This window comes from Coregonus clupeaformis, chromosome 29, assembly GCF_020615455.1.
Source record: "Coregonus clupeaformis isolate EN_2021a chromosome 29, ASM2061545v1, whole genome shotgun sequence".
Lineage (NCBI taxonomy): Eukaryota > Metazoa > Chordata > Actinopteri > Salmoniformes > Salmonidae > Coregonus > Coregonus clupeaformis.
The window spans coordinates 19,394,223-19,418,112 of record NC_059220.1 but is presented as its reverse complement, the minus strand read 5'-3'; the positions used below and the strand labels follow the sequence as shown (position 1 = coordinate 19,418,112).

Here is a 23,890-nt window from a genome sequence, read left to right as displayed (position 1 = left end):
AGTGAAAGCCGTCTCCAAGATGCCCAGTCAAACAAACATCACTGAGCTTCGCCAAATGCTGGGACTGGTGAACTACTTAGGCAAATTCTTGCTGGGCCTGTCATCAGTGCTACACCCCATCACTGAGCTGTTGAAAAAACAGACAGAGTGGATGTAGGGAGACCCACAGGAGCAGGCCTTCCACAAGGTCAATGCTATGTTAGTGTCAACACAGGTAATGGCATACTACGACGCCGGCAAACCAACTGTGGTCAGTGCAGACGCAAGCAGCTATGGCCTCAGAGCTACACTCCTACAGGAACAAGAGGGTGGTGAGATCCGTCCTGTTGCATTTTGTTCATGCACAATAACAGAGACTGAGCGAAGGTACGCACAAATCGAAAAAGAGTGCCTGGCAGGTGTATGGGCACGTGAACGATTTGTCCGCTACCTGCAGGGCATGGGGAGCTTTGTTTTACAGACAGACCATTAGCCACTCGTTCCATTGATCAACATGTACGATCTGGACAAAGCACCACTCAGTTGTCAGCGACTGCTCATGCGCCTCATGCGTTTCAATGTGAAAGAAGTCCACATTCCTGGGAAGTTAGTGGTGGCTGACACACTGTCAAGAAACCCACTGAAAGAAAACAAGTCAGACACAGAAGAAGTCGTCAAAGCATATGTGGAAGCTGTGGGGGAGAGCAGACCAGTGTCTGCACACAGGCTGGATGACATCAGAGAGGCGACAAGCAATGATACAGACCTCCAAATGGTCATTGGCTACATCCGAAAAGGCTGGCCTCAGAATGGCGCAGCTACCCTACTCACTACAGGGATACCACACAGCGAGAGTGCATCTATCGGAGTGGAATGGACTTGTGCTATATCAAGACAGGATTGTCATCCCAGCTTCACAGAGAGAAGAAGTTCTACAACAGATACACAAAGGTCACATGAGGCTGACAAAGTGCAGAGAAAGAGCCAAGATGTGGGTGTGGTGGCAGGGCATCAGCGCCCACATCGCGAGAAAAGTGATGTCATGCAGGTTCTGTACAGAGAACAAACCAACTCAAAAGAGAGAACCACTTGTCATGACACCTTTACCTAAGGGTCCGTGGCAGAAAATCGCAGCCGACGTGTGTGAGCTAGAGGGCAAGAAATACCTCATAGTGGTGGACTACTATTCTAGGGACATAGAAATAGCTCACCTGCCCACTACCACTAGCCAGCAGGTCATCACCCGCCTCAAAGGTATTTTTGTAAGATGGGGGATACCTACCGAGCTCGTTAGAGACAACGCTACTCAGTTTTTCTGCACTGTTCAAGGAGTTCAGAAAGAGATATGGTTTCGCTCATACCACCTCGCAGGCAAATGGAGCTGTACAGACAGCTAAGCGAATTCTTAAAACAACCAGACCCACACATGGCTCTGATGTGCTACCGAGCCACACCCCTCAATGCAACAGGAGCAAGCCCAGCACAACTCATGACTGGACATCAGATCTGGACGACGGTCCCCGTGCTGGATGGGAAACTCTACAGCCACAACGGCGTTAAACAGAAGGACCAAGACCAACAAGCCAAACAAGCTTACCAGTTCTTCTATAGCAGGAGGCATTCAGTGCTCCCCTACTGGAATTACACCCTGGACACAGTGTAAGAGTCAAACTGGACGGAGAGAAAGGATGGAAAACAACAGCAGTTGTCATCAGCAAATCTCCAGAGCCGAGATCCTACGTTGTGGAAACTGAACACGGCACCATCGCTCGGAGAAACAGGCGACACCTTCAGGCTTTTCCAGTCACCTACTCCAGAGAGACAGCAGCAAAACAACGAAAGAGTCACCCAGTCTAACAGTTAGGACAGCACATAGGCCCCGCCTGTGAGCCAGCCAACTCCCATCCCCTCACTCAGTCCACCACCTCAGGGCAGCCTCACCACAACTGGTGAGAATGACCTCCAGAGGTTGAGAGGTAAAACTACCACTGAGGTTCAGAGACACTTGAGAAAAAAAAAAGAAAGAGGTATAGGAACAGCTACTGTTTCGGGGCAGAATCATTATGTTGCTGTGGACAAAGGGCTGTCTACCCCGATGTCGTAGTTGACACAGTTATGTGTATTGTCGATGTTAAAGAAAAACAAAACATATGTTAATATGTTACTAAAACAATATATGTTATTGAATTAAAAATAGTTTGTATTGAAACGGTCAACAGGGTGAATATTTGTATTAGGTAGAGAGGATGGTATAGTTTTGATTTCTCTCAGAAAAGGGGAGATGTAGTGATGTCTGATAGATATCTCCATAATTGATTGGTTATGCGTGTAATCGTCATAACCAGATATGACTAACCTAGCAATGAGGACTAGCAGATAGTAGCTTGGTGGACTGCATGTTAATTGTCTGATTTAAGAGTTATTAAACATAACTAAACCGGATAATTCACTGCCTGGTCTCCATCATGACAGACGTACTTGCAAAAAAATGTGAACGACGTTGGAGGCGGCTTATGGTAGAGAAATGAACATTCAATTCTCTGGCCTCCTCGGGCCTTATAATAATGGCTACTTCTCAGAAAGTATTAAATTGTCAAGAGGAGTAAAAAAAGGCTGTCCACTATCGGCATATCTATTTATTATGGCCATTGAAATGTTGACTATTAAAATTAGATCCAACAATAATATCAAGGGGATAGAAATCCAGGATAAAAAAAGGTGTCATTGTACGCTGACGATTCATGTTTTCTTTTAAATCCACAATTTGGATCCCTGCACAGCCTCAGAGGATTTAGATAACCAAATTATGATAACTGCACCATATTACGTATTGGATCTCTGAAAAATACAACGTTTACATTACCGTGTAGTTTACCACTAAAATGGTCAGGCGGTGAAGTGGACATACTTGGTATTCATATCCCGAAAGAAAGAAATGATCTCACGACAATACATTTTAATAGAAAGTTAGCCAAATTAGATACGATTTTGCTACCATGGAAAGGACAACACCTGTCTATTTGTGGAAAAATCATCTAATTAATTATTTTGTCATATCTCAGTTTCCCTACTTATGGCCCTGCCTACACCTAACAACTTGTTTATATAAGCAAAAAATATTCTACTTTATTTGGAACGACAAGCCAGACAAAATTAAACGGGCCTATTTATATAATGAATACGAATTTGGAGGACAGAAATGATTAAATATTAAAGCACTGGACCTCTCACTAAAGGCTTCAGACATACAAAAACTATCCTTAAATCCAAACTGGTTCTCTAGCAGATTAGTAAGAATGGCTCACCCCATGTTCAAGAATGGCCTTTTCCCCCTTCATTCAGATTACAACCTTTTACTTTCGGTTATTTGAAAATGAAATAATCTCCAAAATATCGCTATTTTAAAAACAAACAATAGAAAGCCGGTTGCAATTTCAGTTTAATCCACCAGAAAAGACTGAACAAATATTATGGTTAAACTCAAATATACTAATTGATTTTTTAAAAACGGTATAATCTTTGTAAATATATCATAAATAGGACTGGTGGAGTTGTCACACATGCAGTTAACAGAGATAAATGGAAATGTCTGCTCTATCCAAAAATTACAACCAACTGATTGCAGCATTACCGCAAAAATGGAGGAGGCAAGTGGAAAGGGGAGAAGGTAAGGAACTTGTCTGTTGGCCCTGCATTAAATAAAAAAATTGGCTAATGAAAATTGTGATAAATAAAAAAGTATACCAGTTTCATTTAAGGACCAAAAAATGTACAGCTGCACAATACAGGTTAAAAAATAGTTGGGAGGAGATTTTCCATGGCATATAATTTATGAACTGATACACAAAATGACGCCGGATTTCAAATAGTTTTTCAATTTAAATTGAAAAACCAATAGAATGTTATATATATGGGGGATACAACAATCCCAGCTCTGCAGATTTTGCTGCGAAGAGACAGAATCATTAGATCACTTGTTTTGGTACTGCCCATATGTAGCTTGTTTTTGATCTCAAGTTCAGGAATGGCTGACTCTGCAAACAGCACTGCTGGGTGATTTGATAAGTCATAGTCAATCGATCAATAATATAATAATACACTTAGCAAACATTTTTATCTTTAATTTACAATCTGTAGAAACTATGAGAATAGAATGGTTCAGAACTTTTGTGAAACATCACAGCACAGTGGAAAAACATATGGCAGCTAGAAATCAAAACTGGATGGTCTTCAGAGATAGATGGGAGGGGTTGAGGGTAGCTGAAGGCTGGGACTTAAAACAAACAAAAGAAAACTAATGTAAAATATACTGTCTGTGAAATGTATGAGTATGTATAAACTGGAAGTGGAAGCTTAAGTATTGTTGTCCATTAGTTTACTCCAATTCGGGGAGGGGTGGTAGGGTTTGGGGAAAATAATAATGGGAAATATATTTTAAAATATATATTTAAAATACTATATATGTTTACAAAAATAATATATATATACACAGCGCCAGGGGCAGTGTGTTCATTAGGGCGATATGGGCGACGCACTGCCAAACGGGAAAAGGAAGGGATTTTTTTTCTAATCAATTATATCACGGCAACAGTAGTTTTCAGTGTTCTAATCTAGACGTCTGATCTGCCACTAAATGTCCAATCAGGCTAAAGTCGTGCTTCAAATGGCCCCGCCCGTTTTGGGGCGATTTCAGTCAGGTTGAAAATCGCCCCAGAAGTCTCTCAGACTCTCATGTAAAATCTTTTTTTTTTCAAATATCAGAGCTTTCAATACAATCTCTATGGGTTCCGGGGAGGGCTTGCACTTACGCGCTTTCGTCATACGTAACATAACCATGAACATAACTAAGAAAAGAGCGGGTAGCAGCGTCAATCAATTCACGTACAACTGTCAAGATGGCTAGCGTTCAGTGCAACTCGATTGTCTCTTTGAAAGAAGTTCATTTTTGTCGGCGAACAAATCAAGATAAATTGGCAACGAAACAATTAGGACCTCCCAGACCAAATTTAATAATTCAACAGGTTTCTACTAAAGGGGGAAAGTCCTACACCCGAGGATTTTCCAAAAATTGGTACGAACGAAAAACCTGGCTAGCAGGCTGCGATGTAGCTAATGCAGTCTTCTGCTACCCCTGCTTACTCTTTCACCCTGAAGGCGGCACGGCAGACAGCACCGCTTGGACAGCGACAGGTGTAACGGACATGCACCATCTTTCAGAAAAGATTAAGAAACATGAGCTGTCAAAGACCCACATGGATAGCTGTTTGAGATTGTCTGCTTTGGGGAGAGTGAACATTGCCACTCAACTGGATGAGGGATACAGGCTAGCTGTCCGCCGCCACAACGATGAGGTTAGCAAGAACCGCCACATCCTCAGCCGGCTAATCCAGTGTGTGAAGTTTTGCGGAGTGTTTGAGTTAGCTTTGCGAGGCAAAGATGAAACTGAGGGCTCCACCAACCCTGGTATTTTTCTTGGACTTGTCAACTTTGTGGCACAATTAGATGAGGTGTTTGATGACCATCTTAAAAATGCTAAAGTTTTCAAGGACACATCAAAGACCATTCAAAACGAGCTACTGGAGTGTATGCTAGCGGTCATGAGGGAACATATTGTGGAGGAGGTGAAGTCGGCGAACTTCGTAGCTATCCAAGCTGACGAGACCACGGACGTTTCTACACAGACACAGCTGGTGCTTGTGCTGAGGTACATAGATAGCAAGAAGATTTAATTTTTTTCCTGGGGCTTTTTCACAAAATCATGCCCCACGTCGACATTCTGTACCAGAAGCTACAGAAGAAGGACATCGATGCTGTCTTCATCAAACGTGCCCTCGACAGCTTCACAAGCAGTGTGCAGGCCATAAGGTAAGATTAAACAATATCATTCGATCTTTCTCAAAGCAGAGCTTTATTTGAAAATGTATGCATGAAAGGAGACATCATCATATTTACAAATCTATACAATTGGCCAGAATATGGTTGTTCATTTTTTCAAAGCCATACAGATAGCTGTGTTTACCTTTTCTAGAAATTATTTTCAAATTCTGTTTTCAGGCAAAATGTCTATCACTGTTCATTTTCACAAATCTATACAAGAGGGCAGAATATGGAAGTCTATAAAAATGTCTTATTACCAATAACTTGCATCAATGTTTTCAGTAGCCTCTATCAAAAGCTCCTGCTTGCTTGTTGTGAATTATGCTCAGGTGCACATATTTCCAATTCAACCATGAGGCCTTTTTGAAGCAAGTAATGTGTATATCAGTATTGACTTATATGCTGCCCCTGTCTTCATGTTGTTGCTGGACATATCTTTTTTTAAATGTGTGTAGGTCACCTAAATCATCAGAAAAATTGCCCCCCCTGAGAATTTTTTCAGGAGCCGCCACTGCACAGCGCCTTTGGAAAGTATTCAGATCCCTTGACTTTTTCTACATTTTCTTACGTTACAGCCTTCTTCTAAAATGTGTTAAACTGTTTTTTTCCCTCATCAATCTACACACAATACCCCATAATGACAAAGCAAAAACTGTAAAAAAAAAAAAAAGTATATATATATAACAAAAAAAAAAATAGAATATCACATTTACATAAGTATTCAGACCCTTTACTCAGTACTTTGTTGAAGCACCTTTGGCAGCGATTACAGCCTCGATTCTTCTTGGATATGACTCTACAAGGTTGGCACACCTGTATTTGGGGATTTTCACCCATTCTTCTCTGCAGATCCTCTCTAGCTCTATCAGGTCGGATGGGGAGCGTTGCTGCACAGCTCTTTTCAGGTCTCTCCAGAGATGTTCGATCGGGTTCACTGGGCCACTCAAGGACATTCAGAGACTTGTACAGAAGCCCCTCTTGTGTTGTCTTGGCTGTGTGCTTAGGGTCGTTGTCCTGTTGGAAGGTGAATCCAGTCTGAGGTCCTGAGCGCTCTGGAGCAGGTTTAATTCAAGGATCTCTCTGCACTTTGCTCCGTTCATCTTTCCCTCGATCCTGACTAGTCTCCCAGTCCCTGCCGCTGTAAAACATCCCCATAGCATGATGCTGCCACCACCATGCTTCACCATAGGGATGGTGCCAGGTTTCCTCCAGACGTGACGCTTGGCATTCAGGCCAAAGAGCTCAATCTTGGTTTCATCAGACCAGAGAATCTTGTTTCTCATGGTCTGAGAGTCCTTTAGGTGCCTTTTGGCAAACTCCAAGCGGGCTGTCATGTACCTTTTACTGAGGAGTGGCTTTCGTCTGGCCACTCTACCATAAAGGCCTAATTAGTGGAGTGCTGCAGAGATGGTTGTCCTTCTGGAAGGTTCTCCCATCTCCACAGAGGAACTCTGGAGCTCTGTCAGAGTGACCATCGGGTTCTTGGTCACCTCCCTGACCAAGGCCCTTCTCCCCCGATTGCTCAGTTTGGCCGGGCGGCCAGCTCTAGGAAGAGTCTTTGTGGTTCCAAACTTCTTCCATTTAAGAATGATGGAGGCCACTGTGTTCTTGGGGACCTTCAATGCTGCAGAAATGTTTTGGTACCTTTCCCCAGATCTGTGCCTCGACACAATCCTGTCTCGGAGCTCTACGGACAATTCCTTCGACCTCATGGCTTGGTTTTTGCTCTGACATGCATTGTCAACTGTGGGACCTTATATAGACAGGTGTGTGCCTTTCCAAATCATGTCCAATCAATTGAATTTACCACAGGTGGACTCCAACCAAGTTGTAGAAACATCTCAAGGATGATCAATGGAAACAGGATGCACCTGAGCTCAACTTCGAGTCTCATCGCAAAGGTTCTGAATACTTATGTAAGTAAGGTATTTCCATGTTTAATTTTTAATAAATTTGCAAACATTTCTAACAACCTGTTTTCACTTGTAGATTGATGAAGAAAAACATTTATTTAATCCATTTAAGAATAAGGCTGTAACGTAACAAAAAGTTAGTTAGAAATAAAATTAATATTTTAAACAAAATGTGAACAACATTCAATATAATTTCTTATTGTATAATAATTAGCATTAGGATACACTTGATGGTCCACTCAATTGTCTAGAGCAGTACAAGCTAGGAAATGGAGCTCAGGCTATGGCTATCCCTTCAAAGCCGTGTAAGAATGGTGGCGGTCTGTGACTGCCTGCTACTGAGCACCCAGAACCCTCCTTCAGCACCAACACATCAACGTTTTCCGCTTCCTTGCAAGGGACTTCAGGAAAAATAAACGCTGAAATGTACGCAGGAAGTTCCAGCTAATCGCAACATGTTTTGTTAATTAGGCCTGTCAACTGGCCATTTATTATACATGTCACACATGACAGAGAACCACTACAGCTTTCCATCTGTAGAAAGGGGCCAATGTTCAATAGTGCAAAATCAATAAGGAGAAACTCTATTCCACCTTGCCTTTAGAAATCAAAGAACATTTTTATTTTAGAAAAAAGGTATACAACTATTAAGAATTGAGGATGTTTAGCGTCTTCTTTAACTAGTCAGAGTATAATTAATTGAGCAGGAAAACGCAACAACAAAAAAGGACCATGAGGGAATACATATTCCAAAAGCAAATTAAAGGGAAGTGCTAATGATTCAAAACATGCTCAGCAGTGGCAAGAAAAAGAAGAGGCTTTCTGACCTCATAGAAGAGACTGAGGGAGAAAGAAGGAAGGGGCTTCTGAGGCTGAGACACAGCATGGCTACTTGGCTGTAGAGAGCTTTTTTTGGCACTGGCCTTTGGGCCGCCACAACATCAATCTCTTCCTTCCCAGAGGACAGACGGAGGAGGAAAACATAGCGCACTTCAAATCCGACAGAAAGAGAGAGCGAGCCAGGCTGAGCTTTCCTCCGCTCTATGCAGTAAAGAGGGACGGCCGGCTCTTCTCCTTCTCCTAGAAGCGATCTTAATTACTTCCACTCACACCCAAATCTCCAGCCATCATCTGGCAAATTAAGAGGGGATATATTCTACAAGTTCTAATAAATAATATCTAATCTCTGACAGTAAAATATGCCTCCTCTTGGCAGCCACTCCCGGCTGGGATTATCTTTGCTTTATGTAAACCTAATTACAAACATTGTATTTCCTGATGCTTCAGCAATGTAGGCTTCCTTTGCCAAAACTGAGATATATTTTTTCTTCTTTCAAAAGACTGGATAAATTGACGTGTATTAATTGATTCAGTGCTGCAACACCACATGAGATTCAGACAGAGTTTTATTGGGGAAGTGACTACTGGATAGAAGAGAACACTTTAGGCAGCAGACAGAAGAGGAAGATGGGCACCAGGGTCAACACCCTGCCCTGAGGGGTCACCGCCATGCGTTCAATGGTGGGGAACAGCATCACGGACTTCACCACCTGCCCAAGAACATGTAGGAGAAAGGATGTTAGTCATACCCAACTTAAACCTCCTTCTTGGGACATTCTCCTATGCATTAATTCAGTCTGTGTGTCTTACAATAAATCTAGAAGCATAGATGTTCCATGACATTTATGGACCATTATCTGTCTTCAGCTTTTTAATGACTTCAGTTTAAAGATGCACTATTGGACTTTTAGGGTATCATGTTTTAATAAATACGATGAATTTGGTTTTTGATCTTTTCCCAAACTTTTTGACAATGTGCAGGTACTGCATCAATTATTCCAACATTCAGTCTAGAGTTAAAAGTTATGTGCAGCTCTTACAGTATGTTATGCTACACTAGTGCTGCCAGGGGGCACTACGTGAAGAAGGAGTTGCTTGGGTGGCGGAGCAAAGGCATTAAAGACAAAACAAATGGAGAGAGAGACTGAGAAATATATTGTTGGTGAGAGCATGCGTGTGAAAGTGGTAAAAGCGATGAGAGGTACAGGAAAAGAGAGGGCGTGACATGGGCAATGCATGTGCTTACATGAGATGGAGAACAAATAAAAGGAGAGAAAAAAAAGAGAGAGAGAGAGAGAAAATACGTGTCTCAGAACACCAGTCCTAGGAAACAGGAAGCACCTGCCCCTGTTTGGCAAGCAGCAGGCTGGAAGAGTGATAAACCTCTACCTAACAGTCAGTCTATGACCCAGAGAGAGCAAGGCACACAGATCAGATGTGGACTTACTATCCATCCTTGTGGTTGTTGGAATTTTATTTTTCTTACGAGTTCAAAGCAGGGATTGATTAACTAGCTCCAGAGATCCTTATGGGGACTTGGAAGTTTAACACCTTTTCAAGGACTACATCAGGGACATAGGAAATGGATGGGGGGAGAGGTGGAGGAGGGATAGGTCTAGATTTAGGGGTAAAAGGGGCAAAGAGAGAGCGAGAGAGTGAGAGAGAGACAAGAAAGGAGGAAGAGAGAAACGCCATCCTTCAATGTGAGTGAAACTAAAATACTTAGGTATCCCCTTGACGACAGGGCAGTAGGAAGAAAGGCTGCTATTTTTACATGGGGAGGGGGACGGGGGCAAGCAACCACATACTGTTGTCACGGTTTCGGCCGAGGCTGCTCCTCTTCCTTGTTCGGGCGGACTTCGGCGGTCGTCGTCTCCGGAGTACTAGCTGCCACCATTCTATGTTTCTTGTTCATTTGGTTTTGTCTGTTCATAACACCTGTCCCTTATTTGTGTCTTGATTGTTCCCCTTATTTAGTTTGTTTGTTTGGGTCAGGTGTTATGCGTGATTGTTGATTGTCAGCCTACCTCTGTATAGTGTATTGTATTTCTCTCGTTGTGTTTTACCGAGAGCTCGCACTGTGTGCGCTTTTCTTGTTTTTGACGCACTGTGTTTTTGTGCGTATTGTTTGCGCCACCCGGTTGGGTTGGTGACTCGTTTGTTCTCGTGTTTTGGTGAACATTACTAAACGGTTGAAGTCATCCTGGTGCCTGCGCTTGATTCCTTCCACTCACCTACATACACCATTCTGACAGAATCACGCATCACAATATGGAATCAGCAGGAGCGACCGCGCCACCAGCTGATATGGCTGAACGTCTTCAAGGTCAGGAGGACCGCATGAACCAGGTCTGTCACGCTCTGGATAGGGTGATGACCACGCTGCATCGATGGGAGACCAGCGGGGTTCCCACACCTCCACACACCGACCCAGCTCCAGCGGTCAGCCCTCCAGTGTCATCTCCGGAACCCAGTGGGATTCGGCTCTCGCTCCCGAGGGCGTACGACGGCTCCACCGCCGGGTGTCAAGGGTTCCTGCTGCAGGTGGAGCTCTACCTCGCCACCGTCCACCCGGCGCCCTCGGGACACGAGAGCGTCTCAGCCCTCATCTCCTGTCTCACCGGCAAGGCGTTGGAGTGGGCCAACGCCGAGTGGAGGAGAATGGACGCCGCAACTACGAACTATGCGGAGTTCTCCCGCCGCTTCCGTGCTGTATTCGACCATCCACCAGAAGGGGAAGGCGGCGGGGGAACGTCTGTTCTACCTCCGACAGGGGATGAGGAGCGCACAGGACTTTGCCTTAGAGTTCCGGACCCTAGCGGCTGATGCAGGGTGGAATGAGCGGGCCCTTATTGACCATTTCCGCTGCAGCCTCCGAGAGGACGTCCAGCGAGAGTTGGCGTGCAGGGACACGTCGTTGACTTTCGACCAACTGGTCGACATGGCCATCCGGCTGGATACCCTGCTCGCCACCCGTGGGCGTCCCGGAGGGGGTTCGCCCATTCCACTCTCCAGCGCCTCCGAGCCGAGTCCTATGGAGCTCGGGGGTGCTGGGCGCTAGGGAACGGAGGAGGAGGAGCCCACGGGGACCCGGCCCTTGCACCAACTGTGGTCGTGGAGGGCACACTGCGGCTAGGTGCTGGGGCGGGTCCTCCAGGGGAGGAGATGGCAGGTCAGGCATTGGGGGTCCCCCCAGGTGAGTAGGCGCCCTGCTTACCCAGAGCTTTCTGTCGTGCACCTAACCTTGCCTGTTTGTTTCCCACAGGTTGCACCTCGTTCCCAGCATAAGGCGCTGGTAGATTCAGGCGCAGCTGGGAATTTTATAGATCGCCAGTTCTGTTTAGAGTTAGGGATTCCCCTCCTTCCAGTGGATAAGCCTTTCCCCGTCCATGCCCTAGATAGCCGTCCGTTAGGGTCTGGTTTGATTAGGGAAGTCACAGCACCACTTCAGATGATGGCGCGGGAGGGTCATGAGGAGAGAATTCAGCTTTATTTGATTGACTCTCCTGCGTATCCGGTGGTGTTGGGTCTTCCCTGGTTGATGACTCATGACCCTATTATTGGGTGGCGAGAGAAAGCTCTTAAAGGGTGGTCTGCTCAATGTGAGGGGCGGTGTCTGGGTGTTTCCATAGGGGCGACCTCGGTGGAGAGTCCGAATCTAATGCCAGCACTGCAGATTCCCCCCGAGTATGAGGATTTGGCACTGGCGTTCAGTAAGACTAGGGCTGCTCAGCTGCCGCCTCATAGACGGGGGATTGTGCGATAGATCTCCAGTCAGGCGCAGCTCTCCCGCGGAGCCATGTGTATCCCTTGTCTCAAGAGGAGAAAAGATCTATGGAGACATACATCTCTGAGTCTCTTAGACAGGGATACATACGGCCCTCCGTTTCACCCGTTTCCTCAAGTTTCTTTTTTGTGAAGAAGAAGGATGGAGGTCTGCGGCCGTGTATTGATTACCGCGGTCTCAATCAGATCACAGTGAAGTACAGCTATCCACTTCCTCTGATTGCGACTATGACGGAGTCACTGCACGGTGCGCAGTTCTTTACAAAATTGGATCTTAGGAGCGCATATAACTTGGTGCGCATTCGTAAGGGCGATGAATGGAAGACAGCGTTTAGCACGACTTCCGGGCACTACGAGTATCTAGTCATGCCATATGGGTTGATGAATGCTCCCTCAGTCTTCCAATCCTTCGTTGATGAGATTTTCCGGGACATGCAGGGACAGGGAGTGGTTGTGTACATCGACGACATTCTGGTGTATAGTCCTACCCGTGCTGAGCATGTAGCCCTGGTGCGCCGAGTATTGAGGAGGCTGTTGGAGCATGACCTATATGTCAAGGCAGAGAAATGTCTGTTTTTCCAGAAGTCGGTCTCCTTTCTGGGTTACCAGTTATCTGCGTCAGGGGTGAAGATGGAGGTAGACCGGGTGTCAGCTGTGCGTAATTGGCAGACCCCAACCACTGTGAAGGAGGTGCAACGGTTCTTGGGTTTTGCGAATTACTACCGGAGGTTTATCCGGGGTTTTGGACAGGTGGCAGCTCCCATCACGTCTCTGTTAAAGGGGGGTCCGTGCGCTTGCGGTGGTCAGCTGAGGCGGACAGGGCATTTGGGAGACTGAAGGACCTGTTTACCTCGGCGCCGGTGTTGGCGCATCCGGATCCCTCCTTACCGTTCCAAGTAGAGGTGGACGCGTCAGAGGCCGGGATAGGGGCCGTTCTTTCCCAGCGTTCTGGCACTCCACCTAAACTCCGTCCCTGTGCGTTCTACTCAAAGAAGCCTCAGTCCGGCGGAGCGGAATTATGACGTAGGAGACAGGGAGCTGTTAGCCGTAGTACAGGCCCTAAAGGTGTGGCGGCATTGGCTCGAGGGGGCTCAACACCCTTTCCTTATTCAAACTGACCATCGTAACCTGGAGTACATCCGGGCAGCTAGGAGACTGAATCCTCGCCAGGCTCGTTGGACTATGTTCCTGGCCCGGTTTGTGTTTAAGATCACATACATCCCTGGGTCCCAGAACGGGAAGGCAGATGCTCTGTCCCGGCGGTATGACGCAGAGGAGAGGTCAGTTGAGTCCACGCCCATACTACCGGAGTCTTGTCTGGTTGCTCCGGTGGTGTGGGAGGTTGATGGTGAGATCGAGCGGGCGTTACGCACCGACCCGAGTCCTCCTCAGTGTCCTGTGGGTCGGACGTACGTTCCGCTCGAGATACGCGATCGTCTCATTTGTTGGGCTCATACGTCCCCCTCCTCTGGCCATCCGGGTATCGGCCGGACAGTGCACTGCCTTAGCACGAAGTACTGGTGGCCAACGTTAGCTAGGGATGTGAGGATTTATGTCTCCTCCTGTTCGGTGTGTGCCCAGTGTAAGGCGCCCAGACATTTGCCCAGGGGTAAGTTACAACCCCTGCCTATTCCACAACGACCCTGGTCCCACCTCTCGGTGGATTTTGTTACCGACCTTCCCCCTCACAGGGAAATACTACCATCCTGGTCGTTGTGGATCGGTTCTCGAAGGCCTGTCGTCTCCTTCCCATGCCGGGTCTACCCACGGCCCTACAGACCGCAGAGGCTCTGTTCACTCATGTCTTCCGGCATTACGGGTACCCGAGGATATAGTGTCTGACCGAGGCCCCCAGTTCACCTCTAGAGTGTGGAGGGCATTTATGGAACGGTTGGGGGGTGTCGGTAAGCCTTACCTCGGGTTACCACCCGGAGAGTAATGGGCAGGTTGAACGTGTCAACCAGGATGTGGGTAGGTTTCTGAGGTCATACTGTCAGGACCGGCCGGAGGAGTGGGCGAGATATGTGCCCTGGGCCGAGATGGCACAGAACTCTCTTTCGCCACTCCTCCACCCAACTAACCCCTTTTCAGTGTGTGTTAGGGTACCAGCCGGTGCTGGCACCGTGGCATGAGAGCCAGATCGAGGCCCCGCTGTGGATGAGTGGGTACGGCGCTCGGAGGAGACGTGGGACGCTGCACACGTCCATTTGCAGCGTGCCATACGTCGACAAAAGACGAGCGCCGACCTACACCGCAGTGAGGGGCCAGTGTACGCACCTGGAGATCGAGTCTGGCTCTCAACCAGAAACCTGCCCCTCCGCCTGCCCTGCCGGAAGCTGGGTCGGGCGGTTTGTGGGGCCGTTTAAAGTCCTGGAGGAGATTGAACGAGGTGAGTTATAGGTTAGAACTACCTGTTGACTACAAGAATATTAACCCCTCGTTCCATGTGTCTCTCCTCAGGCCGGTGGTAGCTGGTCCACTCCAGGACTTTGAGATTGAGGAGACTCCTCCGCCCCCGTTGGACATCGAGGGGGCTCCGGCGTACACCGTGAGGTCCATCCTGGATTCTAGACGCCGGATGGGGGGTCTTCAATATCTCGTGGAGTGGGAGGGGTACGGTCCGGAGGAGCGGTGCTGGGTGCCAAGGAGGGACGTGTTAGACCAGTCCCTACTGACCGATTTCCATCGGGGTCATCCTGCGCGCCCTGCTCCGCGTCGTCCGGGTCGTCCTCGAGCTCGGGTCGGCGCACGGCTGGAGCCGCGCGTCAAGGGGGGTACTGTCACGGTTTCGGCCGAGGCTGCTCCTCTTCCTTGTTCGGGCGGACTTCGGCGGTCGTCGTCTCCGGAGTACTAGCTGCCACCATTCTATGTTTCTTGTTCATTTGGTTTTGTCTGTTCATAACACCTGTCCCTTATTTGTGTCTTGATTGTTCCCCTTATTTAGTTTGTTTGTTTGGGTCAGGTGTTATGCGTGATTGTTGATTGTCAGCCTACCTCTGTATAGTGTATTGTATTTCTCTCGTTGTGTTTTACCGAGAGCTCGCACTGTGTGCGCTTTTCTTGTTTTTGACGCACTGTGTTTTTGTGCGTAATTGTTTGCGCCACCCGGTTGGGTTGGCGACTCGTTTGTTCTCGTGTTTTGGTGAACATTACTAAACGGTTGAAGTCATCCTGGTGCCTGCGCTTGATTCCTTCCACTCACCTACATACACCATTCTGACAACTGTACTTCAGAGATATCATGCTTTTACAGTTATCTACTTTTGTGAAACCTGTGGCATTCATTAGAGGCTCTCCCTTTTAAAAACAATCAATGTTGCTTCATCATTTAAAAACAATCAATGTTGCTTTAACATTTAAAAACAATCAATGTTGCTTCATCATTTAAAAACAATCTATGTTGCTTCATCATTTAAAAACAATCAATGTTGCTTCATCATTAATCTTCCAATTTCATGGCCCACTTTGGCAATACTTTAACGTAAAGTCCCCTGTTTAGGGGACCTGCCTGGTTCTGGTACTGCTTCCGACCGTGATTGTCACTTATATATCGATCTATGGACACCGTAGATCGAAATGGCTTGCATTGAGCAGTAGCCTTGGTTCTCATGGACACAGGAATATATATCTTCTGCCTGTGTGAAGTAGGATGTGAAATCTAACACCACTTGAAGCTTAGATGTCCCTCCTACTATTTCATTCGCTCTTCCGACTGACCATCAACTCCTGGCTGAACCCTACGTCATAGCCACTGATACATGCCCGCAATCCTTACATCGTAGCTCAGCAGGCGAGATTGGTTTTGTCACTCTAGCACATTCAAAGATACATTTATAGCCAACTTTATCAAAGTAATCTAAAATAATTCATAGATTTTAAACAAAAACTACTTTCTGTTTGTCATAGACGGACAAGATTAATATGAGATAAAAGGCGAGTTCCTAACGAGTTCACGGAGCTAGAGCTCTGTGCGACGTTTACAGTGGTGGAGTCAGATGTTTTGATCAAGAGAGACCTTTTTATGTATATTGCAGTTATAAGGAAAGTATATTACAGTTATAAGGAAAGTAAAATCGTACAGTTAGTCGTTTTATTATTTGATTATACTATATTTAGAAAGCATATGTCATTTCAAGCCTTATTCATACCATTTGTTGAATTGGAAATTCATCATAAAAATCTTGATATTTTTATCATATTTGTACTGTGTAGTTGAGCTTGTGTCCTCAAAAGTGACTACACCTCAGCAATTTATAACTATATTAACCAGAAAGGTGAGATTTGAACCTTTCTTAGAATATGCAGCATTACTAGTTATTGTTTATGGCCATACCATGATAAATAATTACTTTGGGGATTACGTAAATTACATTTAGTTACATTTAACTGATTAAAATGCATTACCTACCAGTGTAGCCTTGTAGCTATAGATTAATGAAGCTGTTGAAAGATACCAATATGTGGTATTGTGAGTCTGAGTGTGAGAGAAAATGTTGTATGTGTGAGAGTGAAAGAGAGACAGAGAGAAAGAGGGTGCACAGAGGGACACGGGTGAGCTTTGATGTGTAAAGCAGTAGTTTTGATGGGAAGCAGCTCCTCTTCCAGATGGAAAGAGGAATGTTCTAAAGAATGCAGAAGGAAGAGGCTGGTCATTAAACACAGACACACAAACCGTAATGAAAGAAAAATACTAACTAATATAACCACTAATAACACACGCAAACGCACACAAAAACACACCTAGACAACCACATGCATGCACAGACACACACACTTTACTCTTCATCTCCCTCTAACACACCTACACAAGTTTTTATAGATTTTTCAAGAAGATGTGTTGGTTGTAGCAACAAAACCGACGCGTGCTCAACTATGTGGCAAAACAGGGTTGGCTTACATTGTTGACAACATGTTATCTAGATTTCGTCTCAAATGTTTATTGAAAATAAATACATTTGCACAATGAGCACTTGTTGTCTCTCAAATACATCGTTACAGTTGTTGGTTAGCTAGCTTGCGCATTTGAGCGATATTAGCATAGACGTTAGCATCATTCAATACACCTCAAAACAAGACATGGTATCAAGAACAAGATAAAACTAGCTGAAACAGGCCACCTACGATCCACCACATGGCAGTTTCTTGTAACTGTTGCTAGCTATCTGGCCTTCCAGAATCACTATCTGGCCTTCCAGAATCACAACAACACACACACTTCTGCCCCATTGAAGCGTGTACATCGTTTTTGTGACGTTGTCAGCTAACCCATCTATTGTCACATACACCAGATAGGTGCACTGAAATGTGTTGTTTTACACTTTTCTTAGGAATTGTTTGCTTAGGACACACGACCGGTCCCTGCGGACGGGTCAGGACAGTCCTTGAACCTGCAGCAGCAGCATCTGGCTATGCTTTGCTGTGGTGGACAGAGAGGAAGGACGGACAGAGTGGACTTAAGATGTCACAGTGTAACGGGCTGATTTACATATTTACATTTCTAAACACCTAAGCTCTAAATGTGACAGAGCAGGAATGTAATGTTCTACAGATGCACCAGAGATGGAACCAACATGACACGTACACTTCACTTGGGTGAATGTTCAGTCTGTTCTGTGAAAGAAAACACGCAGGCATGCACAAGCACGTACTGTTTACTGAAGTCAACTCCTGAAGTCAAACTCCTGACACTGTGAAATATTTGGTAAAGAACAAACAAGCTCAGAGATGACCAGCTTTACCCTGGAACTAAGGAAACCAAATGGTTTTCCGAAACAGGAACAATTTGTCAACGACTAAACCTTCCAGCCTTAGTCATTTTATAGATATATTACATTCCTTTTTTATTGTTCTGGAGGTGAAAAATGAAAGGAGTAGGAAAGAGAGAAGGGAGGTTCACAGAAGGTTCTAGGAACAGCATGGAACTTTGGTCAGTGGCGTCCAGCCCGCCCTAACACCCTCTTTAACGAGGTCCAATGGGCTGACACGCCACGCAGTGCCAGGCCAGACCCAGCTCACTGTTAGAAAGCAGGTGTTCCTCTGGTCATAAAACGCTGGTGTGCAGGCCACCTGCCACGGAGCGCGTGGCGGGCCTTCTGCAGCCGCGGCTGTTAAGTGACAGTGTGGGTTAAGGGCTGCACTAAAGCGCTCCTCGCGTACCTCTCTCGCACCTCATAAGACAGCAGTAGCCTGGGGACTCCTCAGGATCCATTCATACTGTATGCCCACACTCCTTGCTCCGTCGGTTTTCCGACTAGGAAAGAGGAGGGGGCTGGAGATAGGGAAGGATGGAGCTCTTCCTAGGGCTCACTCTCCAGTCTCCATGGCAATATGATGTCGTGTCTACGTGCGTCTGCTGTCTCGGCTGGTAAGTGACATCAGGTGGAAAGTACAGTTTTGGAAAGCTGGACCAGCTATACTCATGTGGGGATGACAGGTAGATTGGTGACGGCACACTTATGGTTAAGTTCAACATTTAATGCATAATCCTGAAGACAGAGAAAGGTAATGAGAGGTTTTTATTGCTTTATAGAAACACCTTCATCATCAAGGCAGATGAAAATGTCGTTTTTAATCGCACTGCTTTGGTTTATCTTGGCCAGGTCGCAGTTGTAAATGAGAACTTGTTCTCAACTGGCTTACCTGGTTAAATTAAGGTGGAAAAAAAATAAAAATATAAAAATAATAATAATAATGTATTTATTTATTCATTTGTAGATGTAATATTCCCATCAGGCAGATGAAAAGGATCCAGTTTGAAAAATTTGCCAGAGCCCACCCAAACAGTCAACAAGCCATCATTATTCTCCATTCCACTATGGGGTGTGACCATTGTATAGAGAGGCTCTGGACTCTAGAGCATGAGTCAGACATGAGGCTCAAGGGACATTTTAGGCCCCCACTTGTATAAACTGCTTGTTAATGCAGTCAAGGCAATTGGCAGATTATTGGGTTAAGTAAGTCAGTGGAGGCTGGTGACTTGAAAAATTGAGGAGGATGGGAGACCCAGAGTATAGGAGCGGAGCGCACGGAGACAAGAACGCGTTTCAAAAATCATCAAAGACTAATTATTTTTACCTAAAGCATTTAATAAAGACATTTATAGTACAACATTACGGGGAATGGGAATGAGAGGGCTACTTACACAGTGTTGGGAAGGAATCACAGCAGTGATTGAATGAGGGTATGAGGCATGAGTTGAGGTGTTCAGAGGCTTGACTTCAGTGTAGGACAGGGGTTGAGGTGTTCATAGACTTCAGTGCAGGACAGGCTCATCATGGATGGATGGTGTTGGAGAACAACTCAACTCTTCCATTGAGGGCAGGACAGGATTTGACTAGGAAGACAAAAAACAATAACACAACACACTACACAGACAAAAGAGCTAAGAATGAGTTAGTCCAAGCAAGGAGTAAAATAATGTATGTGTAATATGTCACGTTCGTCGAGGAGTGAAGGAGATCAAGGCGCAGCGAGTGAAAAGAACATGTTGACTTTATTTACTTAAAGCAACCAAAAACAACAAACCAAAGCGACGAATGTGAAGTCCAATAGTGACAATGACTAAACAGGAACAAAAACCCACAACCCACATGAGAACACAAACAGTTTAAATATGGCTCCCAATCAGAGATAACGAGCCGACAGCTGACACTCGTTACCTCCGATTGGGAGTCACACGACACTACAAATAACTCACCCAAAACACAACCAAACGAATACACCCTATACAACAAAACCCCACAACAAAACCCCACAAAACAAATACACCCTGGCTCAAATACAAAAGTCCCGGAGCCAGAGTGTCACAGTACCCCCCCCTAAAGGTGCGACCTCCGGGCGCACCAGCATACAGTCTAGGGGAGGGTCTGGGTGGGCGTCTGTCCACGGTGGCGGTTCTGGCCCTGGTCGTGGTCCCCACCCCACCTTAGTCACCACCCGCTTCCCTAGCCTCCTCCACATGACCACCCTCCAACTTACCCCACCTGGATTTAGGGGCAGCACCGGGCTAAGAGGCAGCACCAGGATAAGGGGCAGCATCGGGCTAAGGGACAGCACCGGACTCAATGGCGGATCCTGGCTGGCTGGCTCTGGCGGATCCTGGCTGGACGGCTCTGGCGGATCCTGGCTGGACGGCTCATGGCTGGCTGAAAGATCTGGCTGCTCATGGCTGGCTGACGGATCTGGCTGCTCATGGCTGGCTGACGGATCTGGCTGCTCATGGCTGGCTGACGGATCTGGCTGCTCATGGCTGGCTGACGGATCTGGCTGCTCATGGCTGGCCGACGGATCTGGCTGCTCATGGCTGGCCGACGGATCTGGCTGCTCATGGCTGGCCGACGGATCTGGCTGCTCATGGCTGGCTGACGGATCTGGCTGCTCGCGGCTGGCCGACGGATCTGGCTGCTCGGCTGGCTGACGGATCTGGCTGCTCGTGGCTGGCTGACTGATCTGGCTGCTCATGGCTGGCTGACGGATCTGGCTGCTCATGGCTGGCGGAAGGCTCTGGCTGATCCTGTCTGGCGGAAGGCTCTGGCTGATCCTGTCTGGCGGAAGGCTCTAGCGGCTCCGGTCTGGCGGACGGCTTTGAAGGCTCATGGCAGACGGGCGGCTTTGCCGGCTCAGTACAGATGGCCAGTTCAAGCGCCTTAGGGCAGACGGGCAGTTCAGGCCCCGTTGGGCAGACGGCAGACTCTGGCCGTCTGAGGCGCACCGTAGGCCTGGTGCGTGGTGCCGGAACTGGAGGTACCGGGCTGAGGACACGCATCTCAGGGCTAGTGCGGGGAGAAGCAACAGGGCATGCTGGACCCTGGGGACGCACATAAGGCCTAGTGCGGAGAGCAGGAACAGGGCATGCTGGACCCTGGGGGACGCACATAAGGCCTAGTGCGGAGAGCAGCAACAGGACGCACAGGACTCGGGAACACACAGGAGGCTTGGTGCGTGGTGTAGGCACTGGTGGGAAAAAGGCTGGAGACACGCACCATACAGCTAGTGCGTGGAGGAGACACAGGGCTCTGCAGACGTACAGGAAGCCTAGTGCGTGGTGTAGGCACTGGTGGTACTGGACTGGAGCGGGGAGGTGGCGCCGGAAATACCGGACCGTGCAGGCTTACTGGCCCCTTGAGCACTGAGCCTGCCCAACCTTACCCGGGTTGATGCTCCCGTCGCCCGACCAGTACGGGGAGGTGGAATAACCCGCACCGGCCTATGTGGGCGAACCGGGGACACCATGCGTAAGGCTGGTGCCATGTAAGCCGGCCCGAGGAGACGCACTGGTGGCCAGATGCGTTGGGCCGGCTTCATGACATCCGGCTCAACGCTCAATCTAGCCCGGCCGATACGTGGAGCTGGAATGTACCGAACCGGGCTATGCCTGCGTACAGGAGACACCATGCGCTCTACTGCGTAACACGGTGTCTGCCCGTACTCTCGCTCTCCACGGTAAGTCCAGGGAGTAGGCGCAGGTCTCCTACCTGACTTCGCCACACTCCCTTTAAGCCCCCCAAGAAATTTTTGGGTAGTACCCACGGGCTTCCAGCCTCGACTCCGTGCTGCCTCCTCATACCACCTCCTCTCGGCTTTAGCTGCCTCCAGCTCTTCACGAGGGCGGCGATATTCTCCCGGTTGTGCCCAAGGACCCTTTCCATCCAGTATCTCCTCCCATGTCCATGAATCCTTGATAGGCGTCCATAAATCCTGTGTAGGTAGGTCCTGTTGCCGCTTGACACGCTGCTTGGTCCTTTTTACGGTGGGTTTTTCTGTCACGTTCGTCGAGGAGTGAAGGAGACCAAGGCGCAGCGAGTGAAAAGAACATGTTGACTTTATTTACTTAAAGCAACCAAAAACAACAAACCAAAGCGACGAATGTGAAGTCCAATAGTGACAATGACTAAACAGGAACAAAAACCCACAACCCACATGAGAACACAAACAGTTTAAATATGGCTCCCAATCAGAGATAACGAGCCGACAGCTGACACTCGTTACCTCCGATTGGGAGTCACACGACACTACAAATAACTCACCCAAAACACAACCAAACGAATACACCCTATACAACAAAACCCCACAACAAAACCCCACAAAACAAATACACCCTGGCTCAAATACAAAAGTCCCGGAGCCAGAGTGTCACATAATAATGTGATTGTGTATGTGTTTGACTCTACATACAGTAATGAGAGAAAATGGACAGGTCTACTCACAGTGCTTGTAGAGGAAACATTCAATGTGCCTTTGGATGAGAGAGCACATGAGACATGGCTTCAATTAATCTCAGGAGAGAGTTGACACTGGTACTGGAGTGGAGATCACCTCTTAAATCAGGAAACAGGAGAGGACTTAACTGTAAATACAAATAGCAGATACATTCCATACCAGCAGCGCCATCATAGGTTTGGGCAACAAGTTTCTCCATGAAGTTAAACTCAGAAGTCTCAGAATTCACAAAGTCAAACAGATTGCGCATCTCACCCACTTGACACATCAAAGTAGCCCATAAACGTTCCTGAATACAGCCCTGATCATCCACATACCTGACGATAACTGACAACTGCGAGCAGACTGGTGGCACCATAGGTCCCAGAGTAGCGGGGCAATTCCCGATGAAAGGGGTTCTTCAACACAAAATCCACTACATTGTTGTTAGCATTAGCTAGCCATTCTGGCTGAGAAAACTGCACTCTGGTAGCTGCTACTAAAGTTAGCAAGGCAAAATTAAGTTCTAAAACCAAGAAAACAATACACAATCTACCTCCTCCAACATTCAAAGATTTAACTGAGTTAGAGTTCATAAGGAAATCAGTCAATTTCAATAAATGCATTAGGCCCTATCTATGGATTTAGGCCCCATCTATGGATTTCACATGACTGGGCAACGGCGAAGCCATGGTCGGGCCTGGGAGGGCATAGGCGCACCCACTGGGGAGCCAGGCCCAGCCAATCAGAATGAGTTTTTCCAAACAAAAGGGCTTTATTATAGACAGAAATACTCCTCAGCTCATGAAACATGGGACCAACACTTTACATGTTGCGTTTATATTTTTGTTCTGTGAAATTTGAATTGAATAATATGATCAACTATCACTCTTCACTCTCAATCTCAAGCTCTATCCAATATGTCACAAACTCACTAAGCTTCTCAACACATAGAAGCCCCATAATGCTCTGTGGCACAACCCCAATACACCACACTAGGATTGGTGGAGTGCTGTAGAGATGGTTGTCCTTCTGGAAGGTTCTCCCACCTTCACAGAGGAACTCTGGTGCTCTGTCAGAGTGACCATCAGGTTCTTGGTCACCTCCCTGACCAAGGCCCTTCTCCCCCGATTGCTAGGTTTGGCCAGGCGGCCAGCTCTAGGAAGAGTCTTGGTGGTTCCAAACTTCTTCCATTTAAGAATGATGGAGGCCACTGTGTTCTTGGGGACCTTCAATGCTGCAGAAATGTTTTGGTACCCTTCGCCAGATCTGTGCTTCGACACAATCCTGTCTCGGAG

The 23,890-nt window shown here is 47.0% G+C and overlaps 1 pseudogene; it reads right to left on the bottom strand.

Annotated features, from left to right (window-relative positions):
• Positions 1–9,190: 9,190 nt before the first annotated feature.
• Positions 9,191–23,890, bottom strand: part of LOC121544278 — a 30,118-nt pseudogene continuing 15,418 nt past the window's right edge.